This window comes from Nicotiana attenuata, unplaced genomic scaffold, assembly GCF_001879085.1.
Source record: "Nicotiana attenuata strain UT unplaced genomic scaffold, NIATTr2, whole genome shotgun sequence".
NCBI classification, from domain to species: domain Eukaryota; kingdom Viridiplantae; phylum Streptophyta; class Magnoliopsida; order Solanales; family Solanaceae; genus Nicotiana; species Nicotiana attenuata.
In genome coordinates, this window is record NW_017671167.1 from 289827 (window position 1) to 298973 (window position 9147).

The window sequence follows — 9147 nt, forward strand, 5'->3', positions numbered from 1 at the left end:
CAACGAACGTAATGTTTAAGTAGGGGAGAAGAATTGAAATTCCGACCGTCCTTTACTAGGCATTCACACTTTGCTCGAAGTTTGAGCCACGAGTAGCTCTTATGATTTGTATTAGGGGAATTGTGTGCGAAATTTAGATTCATTCCGAGTGATTGATATGTTTCGTTGCGAGTTTTTGAAAGTCGGAAGTTCGAAAAGTTCATTAAGTTTTGATTTGAGATGCGTTTTGATGTTTTATGCATTTGATTGAGGCCTCGAGAAGGTATGTGTTATGTTATGGGTGACGTGTGTCGCGCCCCCTTTTTCTTGCAAAATCGGGTTTATGACATTTTGTTGAGATAAACTTATTCCTTTTGGGAAAGGGGTTTGTATTTTGAAGAGTCACCACCTAACGATTTAAGGTGCGTTAGGGCACCTAGAGGGTTTCATTAATAACTATGTTTGATAACCAGAGACAGGGTAAGGCTTGAAATTATCCTAAGGGGAAGGTGTTAGGCACCCCTCAAGATCCACCAGTGTGGTTCCGCCAAACAGCTTTTGTGGATTTGTACAATTTAGCAAATAAACAAAGTATGGCTCAAATAATAGGGGATTTAAGTTTAAAGTACACGGATGTTTGAAAAAATAGTTAATGAAAAGCTAGATTTTGAAAAGAATTACAATCTAAGCATATTTCTGTATGTAAAGGGGTGTCCTAGGTTTGTTTATAATAAGGATAACATCAATGCAATACCGGTAATCACTCCTTGGAAAGGGGCTACACGTGGTATTAACGCACCGGTCATCATATCCATATCTACCTTTCCCCGTCCGTGAAGTTAATTAAGCGAGGTCTGGTCTCGACCCTATTGCATGCTGTTACCCGTCCCTTCCTATCAACCCCGGAGGAATTTAGGACTCGTATCCTATAAAAGGGGGTTCTAGGCAAACCCTCAAGTTTAAAGATAAATACTAAGCGACAGGCAAGAACAAATAGGACTTTAGCAAATAAGGCAGGAAAGAAGCAATCAGTGGCTCAAGTTATCTCCACAGATAATGCATGCAAACAGCATGACTCATACACAATTAAGGCTAAATTCAGATCCAAAGCATGGTGTCTAAGTGAGTATCAAGACACAGATGATATGCAATTTTATTTTATGAGCACAGAAGCAGGGCCTAATCAGTTTACCTACATGATTTTAAGCTTGTTAACCATTAAGCAGTAAACACAAAGAACAGTTTCCGGTTTTATAGAGGTTGATTACCTAAGGCTTGCCTAGGCATAGGATAACCACAACAGTTACCAGAATTATTAAAACAGTTTAGAAGTTATTTTTACTAAAGCATGTTGTTCTAAATGTCGCAAAGATATACAGGGATTATGACCAGTTTCACTTAAACAGGATAATCAAACGTGAGACTATTTTATGTCATTTTCATGCATCAGTAGTTTAATAGGTGTGACTGAGCGAGTGTGACGAGATCCTAAAACAGGGTATCTAACATGCACATATAAAATTGTAGAATGATTTCAGGATATGCAGAATTCCTAAAGCATGATTCCTAAATGCCCAGAAAGTTACATGATTTTAGGATGTGCAGGAGCAACAGTTTTTATGTTAATGCTGTTATTTAGCCTAAAGCGAGATTTCTAAGTGATAAAATAATGTCAAAAGGGATGCTGAAACAGTAAACCTAAGAACATGATATCTAATGTATGACATGCTTTGAATGTGTTAGTCTTAGACATGGATTCTAATGTGCATATAGGAAATGTAACCTAAGGCATGGTTTCTACACCATTGATGTTGATAACATATATAACTACCTCCCTTTTTTCACCAGCCAACCCCAATATTCGTGTACAACAAATTGCTACAGACCAATATTGAAATGAATTATATAAGTAGAAAAAGAAAATAAGAAGTTACAACTATGGAGAGCCTGAAAAAAGGCCCAGATTTCCAGAACCTCAAATGCCAAGATTGTTTCATAGCCTTTCTCATATCCGGTATGTCAGAGTTCCTGAAGGACCTCAAGGGATCCCGGGCGGTGCTCCCACCCAGATTTCATAGCCAAGAAAGAGTAAGTGCAGTGTGGAAAGGCCAGCTTTTGTGTGTCCAAGTTCAGAGGGAGTCAGGGTCCCAAAGCAAGGCTCACACAAAAGGGGCAGAACTTAGTGGTCTAAGAGTAAGTGAGAGTGCTTGACATAGTTTTGAAAAGGTTGAGTTGGAAAACACTTTGAAACAGCATGTTTGAAATAAGTTTGCAGACACAACAGAAGAGTTGCTTAGGGAAAACAGTTTGAAAGGGAAAGAGAAATAGGAGCAACAACAAGACAAACTCACACAGAGCAAGTTCGAAGAATAGTATCATTTTAACATTCACAAGCAGGGAAGTTGGGAGGGGGACACATTTGGAAACCCATAAGAGTAAGCATACAACAGGCAGGTTTGCATATATGTTAGGATCAGAAAATTCCTAAAGGGGGGGATGTATTATAGAATCTAGTAGTCGCAGAAACAGTCTTATCACAAAGAGGTTTATGCTAGGAATTGAAGCAACATCAGTGAAAGGGAATCACATTGAAGGCTATTAAGGGGGTGACATGTTGAGTTTAAGACAGGAGATACCACAATCATACTTAGTAGAACAATAAGTAGACATGCTAATTGCAGGGTAGAAAACAATAAGTAAAAGCATAATAGAAATAAGAAGAACTGAAATACCAAAAAGACATATTGTTTTTGAAGCTTTAAACTAAACTGAGGACATACCAGTTAAGGGAGAGTAAATACAGAGTGTATAATACTTAGTCTTTGCTTGCAGCCGACTGAGAATAGCAAATAACTAGAAAGAAGGGCAAGAGAGAATATGTGTGCGTGTGTGAGAGAGTGTACGCAGTGAAATCAGAGGACCTGATTTCCCGCCATTAAGCCACCTCGGGGCGGTAACACGAGACCCCGAGGACATGAAGCCACCTCGGGGAGGTATCTCGAGACCCCGAGGATATGAAGCCACAACTTAGTCCTCTCATTCGGGATCTATCAAGACACGATTCGAGGCCGAGATCGGGATAAAGAGGGAAAGCCCCAAGACACGCGGTTGAGTCTGACAGGGCCTGCCTATCCATAGCCTACGCTGAGGCGTCGCGTCAAACCATCACATCTCCATATTTCGTAAATTAAATATATATATATATATATATATATATATATATATATATATATATATATATATATATATACGTAACTGAGTTCCCCTCTTATATAACGGGGACTCACCCTACCTTGTAAGGGACTGATGTTGCTCCATTTCTCCACAAGTGCAATAATATCTCTCTCTCTCTCTTTTGTTACTAAAACTTATTGGCTCTCACTGATATTGAGGATACCTCGATATCCGATATCCTTCGCCTTCATATGTGTTCTTCATCTTTTATATGAGTTCTTCATCGTATCACTTGGTTTTGACTATAAAGAGCTTCGTTTAATTATATCTTTAACTATTATGCTACCCTTGATTGTCCCCGATAGCCCGAGCTCGATCTCAAGGTCGACCCCGAAGCCCCCATCGACCAAACCTACAGCTCACGCTCCATCGTTAAAATTCATAATACTAGCATCATCTGCTCAATCAGCTAGCTCGGGAATAGATCACGTATTTTTAGAGTCCCATTTTACAAATTTAATTGTCATTACCATTTTCACGGTAAACAGTTTGGCGCCCACCGTGGGGCTAAAAATAATAGTGATTATTTTTCTTGCTAGTTTCATTACACAAACGCATATCATCTTTCAGACTTTTTCTTGTCCAAGGATCCTTTGATTTCAGATAAAAATGTCTGGCTCGGTGAACAGAGTTGGGAACGATCGCCTCGAAAATCACGGGGAAAATGGTGTAGCTATCCCGGCCGCCGGAGCACCACTACAGAATCCCAATAACGCACCCGGACCGGTAATAGCGGACGCGGACTCACAGGATGCACAGCAAGTCAACGAAACTTCTCGCACCGACAGAAGCGCACGACACAGTGACCGACAGGAAGTTCAAAAAACCCTGGCCCGGGAAGAACAGGAAGTTAGTATTCGCGTTATTTTTGAAATGTTGCAGGCATGACAACTGGCCATTGCTCAGTTGCAAAGCCATCCGAGGGCCCCCGGCGTAGCTGCATCAGAAACAGCTTTCCCCAACGAGCGCACCGCCGCTCACGCATGCACGAAGAAAAATAGCGACTTTCAAGATGACCCCGCCGCAGAAACATACGCCGATGTCATCAGCAGCGGCGGAAACCGACAAGTCGGAGGATGTACAAAGAAAGGAAGAAACACCACAAGAAGTCGCATCTTGCTCCCTGGTAGGACGAATGAGATCGCATCCAGTTTCGGATGAACAGACAACCCTGGCCTTTGCTCGGGTTTAAACAAAGCATACCCGCCGACTCCAGGTCGTTTCAAATGACGTTTAGCCAGATACTCGGCCGAGACTTGGCCATGCGTTTGTACCCAGCACCGGCCACTAATCGGGGCCATGAGCGACCATCCAGAAACCTCTGCAAAAACAGCACACCCAAGCAGGCCTCCCACGAAGAAACTAATGCCAAACGGATGGAGATACCGTCCATGCACCGCTAATGGGAGGAATGCCTCAAAATCCAACCTACCTTGCAACGGTAGGGGAGTAGTTCCAGAGCGACATCCTTGGGGAACCTCCAGCGGAACCAGATCCGATGAGGCACAGCCAGCAGACGAACTTCGTCCAGTAGAGTACAGGCTCAACATTGTTATGCCAAATATCCTAGTTGCCATAAGCAAAACCAGGAAAGCTAAGCGACTCAGGCCTATTCGACCAAGGCCCCTTCGAAAGAACCATAGCCCGACACGGAATCTGCAGGACGCAGGCGGCAGCGGGCCACGAATGACTCCCGTCTCGAAAATATGACAGCATGTTACTCAGTCAAAATCGCCGACGAGTACTATCGAACGGTCAAGCTCAAATATGGCCCCGAGGAAAGAAGACAACCGGGAAGGATGAAGTAACAAGCCACAACGTATCACCGCGACAATGGAGGAGCGGCGACGCCCTCCGAGAACTCATAACATGGGGAGTAAAAATACCCGCCACCGGGACAAAGACAGATCCAGGGAAATATTTCCAAGGATACTCTTGCATCCAGGGAAAAGGGCACCACGACTCCACCACATCGTCGCGTCAAGCCATCACATCTCCATATTTCGTAAATTAAATATATATGTATTCGTAACTGAGCTCCCATCCTATATAAAGGGGACTCGCTCTACCTTGTAAGGGACTGATGTTGCTCCATTTCTCCAGAAGTGCAATAATCTCTCTCTCTCTCTCTCTCTCTCTCTCTCTCTCTCTCTCTCTCTCTCTCTCTCTTTTCTTACTAAAACTTATTGGCTCTCATTGATACTGAGGATACCTCGATATCCTTCACCTTCATATGTGTTCTTCATCTTTTATATGAGTTCTTCATCGTATAACTTGGTTTTGACTATAAAGAGCTTCGTTTGATTATATCACTAACTGTTATACTACCCTCGATTGTCCCCGATAGCCCGAGCTCAATCTCGAGGTCGACCCCGAAGCCCCCATCGACCAAACCTACATCCGGGTAGCAAGCCCTTCAGATTGATCATTATCTTGTTTTATCTCACGCTACATCGTTAAAATTCATAATACTAGCATCATCTGCTCTAACAACTAGCTCGGGAATACATCACGTATTTTTAGAGTCCCATTTTACAAATTTAATTATCGTTACCACTTTCACGGTAAATAGAGAGGGTTTAAGACAATGTGTTGGTGTGTGTAATGAAAACAGATGAGAGTATATATAATAGTTTGAAAGCTAGGTAAATAAGGCAAGAATCAATTGTTCAGCAATTATAGAACTACAGAATCAATTAAGAACGAAAATCTGCCAAGTCTCCCTTAATTAAGGGAGTAATTTACCAACGGTAGAAAGCAGGTAACAAATAAGGAAAGAATTCAAACAACATAGGTACATAATATGTAATTAAGGGTGGATACACAAAGATCTAATTAGGGAAATAACAGTAGGAATCAATTAATAATACAGTCAACCACATAATAAGGTAAAAGAAATAATTTAATGGTTATGAAAATAGGAAAAATAGCCGGAAATTGGTATAAGAGTATCAACACAGTAAATCAAGGATTCAAGAATTGAATATTGAGGGAAATAGTATAGAATTCCATGAATAAACCAACAAACGGAGTATAAACAGGAAAAACCAAATCGGAATCCTTAATAAGATATTACTAGGGCGAAAATCATAATATACTCTAATCAATCGAATCATATTCATGAGAATCAAACATGCAGACAAATCGAATGAACAAACAGTAAAGGCGAACTCAGAATCCAAGACTAAAGCCAAAAATTAGGGGTTTTCAACATAACTAGTTAGGTTTAAAGGGGAAAGCTTAACAAAACCCAATTAAAGACCCAGGGATCAGAGAAAAACACTTTGGAATCAAGATCGTTCTTAAAGAAAGTTTCAAAAACCCTAGTTATTAAGGAAAATGAAGCGACGCTTTGAAAATCGAAAGGTTTTCATAAAACAAGCAAAAAAATAGTTCAAATATTCTCAGATCTGTTATAGATCTAAAGAATTAAGAGAGGAAAATAGGGTTTCGAGAAAAATGACCCTGAGATGGAGAGATTCCAGCTTAGAAGCCATGGATCTAGCCGGAAAATAGAAAAATCTTACTCAAACAGGCCAAGGTGACCGGCGAACGGCATAGAAACCATGGGAGGTGAGTGAACCGCCTTCTGGTTCTCTTGAGGGCCTCAAGGTAGCAAGGATCCGGCATGTGAGGGAGCCATAGAGGCTAGGGGTGGTGGTGGAACCACCATTGTTACCGGCAAGTCGACAGCCGGTGAGAGCTTTAGGTTTAAGCAGAGAGAATTTGAGAGGTGAGGGGAGAGTGTAACGGCGGAGTGAAAGAGAGAAATAAGGGGGAATGGGGGGGAGGGGTAGTCTCTAGGGTTAATTAAGGGAAGGGGAGATCTGGACTGTTGATTAAAATTGATCAAGGGTTCATATTAGACAAGGGATTGGGTCGGGTAGGATAAGGTATTTGGCCTGGGGTATTTGGGCCGGTTTAATTGAGGTTTGGGGCTGGTTTAATTAGGCTAAAATTTAAATAGGATGGGCTATTCGTTTAATACCCAATTTAAATTAATTAAATTAATTTTTAAAAATAGCTAATAATCACAAAAAATGAATTTCATGCATAGAAAATAATTTAAAATGATTATTTAGTATTTTAAAAATACAAATGACTAAATTTTGGGTAAAGATGGTATAAAATTATATGATTGGGCTATAATTTCAAAGTTATTGCAATTGTAGCCAAACGATACCAATTTGGCTGATTATGAAACAATTTGGTTTAAATAGGACGATAAGTAATAAACTAAATCAAGAAATGCTTTTGAAATTGCTTGTGATGCAATTCTATAATTATTTATTGGAAATAAAATGCTGGGTAAATTAATAAAATATAGGATACCCAATTGCTATTGATGCATGATTTTGAAGGTATATATGCAATTTTAAAAATATTTTGGGGAAAAATTGGGTATCAACAGCTGCCCCTCTTTACCCGGGAAGGATGAAAGAGTTTTTGGGTAAAGAAATGATGGCCAATTTTGACCGAGCAAAACGGTTTGAGAGATTAGGCCGCACCCTGGCTTCTAAGATGCCTACATATCCCTGGTTTTACAGGAATCGGGCCATATGTAGTTCCAGATTCATTGGTGAAGTCATCTTAAGAGTGGACGCAACATCTAAGGTCGGGTGAGTGAACGGTTTACGGGAATGGTGAGGTTTGATATGGCTGGGAAAACTGGAGCGGGATCGCTCCTGATGGGATAGTCGTTGCTAGCCGGGTTACCTGCAAATAAACGATACAAGCATATATTGCGTAATATAAACATGATGCAAATTCCCGTCGGATCATGAATGTTCTCTTTGGACGGTTAGGAATGGCGTCCTCAGACCATGATGTCCTGGGCCATGGGTTGTTTGGTGCAGGATTCGCAGGCCATCAAATGATGTTCTCGGGCTATGAGGATGGTGCCTCCGAACCATGACGCCTTTGAATAATGATATGCAAAAGATTGAAAGAGATCTTCAGGCCATGACATGGTGTTCCCGGGCCATGAAGATGGTGCCTACGAACGATGATGCTTTTGGACGAGTTGGCGATATTTCAGCCCATGAAGGATGCAGTAGTATGATACGAACAAGACAGAGCTCAGTCTTGCGAATTGAAGGGCAGAGCTTAGCCCGTAAGTGAAGCGAGATAAATAGTGCTTGAGATAGCGCTTAGTTTCGAAGAAAATTGGAGGCATAGCTTAGCCTCAAAAGGCAGGAAAGTAGCCTTATGCAAAGATGCGAATGCAGATGGAGGTAGAGCTTAACCTCGGAAGGCAGAATGGTAGCCTTATGCAAATTGGAAGGCAGAATAGTAGCCTTATGCAATGCAAATGCAGAGGGAGACAGCGTTTAGTCTTAGAAGGTAGAATAGTAGCCTTATGCAAATTGGAAGGCAGAATGGTAGCCTTATGCAATGCAAATGCAGATGGAGATAGTGTTTAGTCTCGAAAGGCAGAATAGTAGCCTTATGCAAATTGGAAGGCAGTAACACATGACAGTAGAGTTTTCTTAGCTGATAGCATATTGCGGCGTTGTGATTACTGGGAGCATTGTGACTACGGAGCATTACTATTGTGTGCTAATAGCAAATGTTGGCAAGCGCAACGGTTATAAGAACAATGTTTGTCCCCTGGGCATCCAGTATGTTTAAGGATTTCGCAATCCTAGTGCCTGCATACAAAGAAAAATCGTGAGTTTTGTAAGGGGGGAGGTTAGTTCGTATCCCCGCTGGCTTTGCTTGACTTGTTCGGCTTTGATCTGGTGATACCGTCTGTATCATTGGGGTAGCGTTTCTAAACAAAGCAGTTTCAATAATAAACATGCATGATTTTGTAAAAGTATGACATAAATGTATAATCAAAAATAGCTTTTAGATGAACCGACGACTGTGACGTAGTTCGGGACATTGCAACCTCTCCTGCTACGGAATTTTGAGGGTCCTTCTCAAAATTCT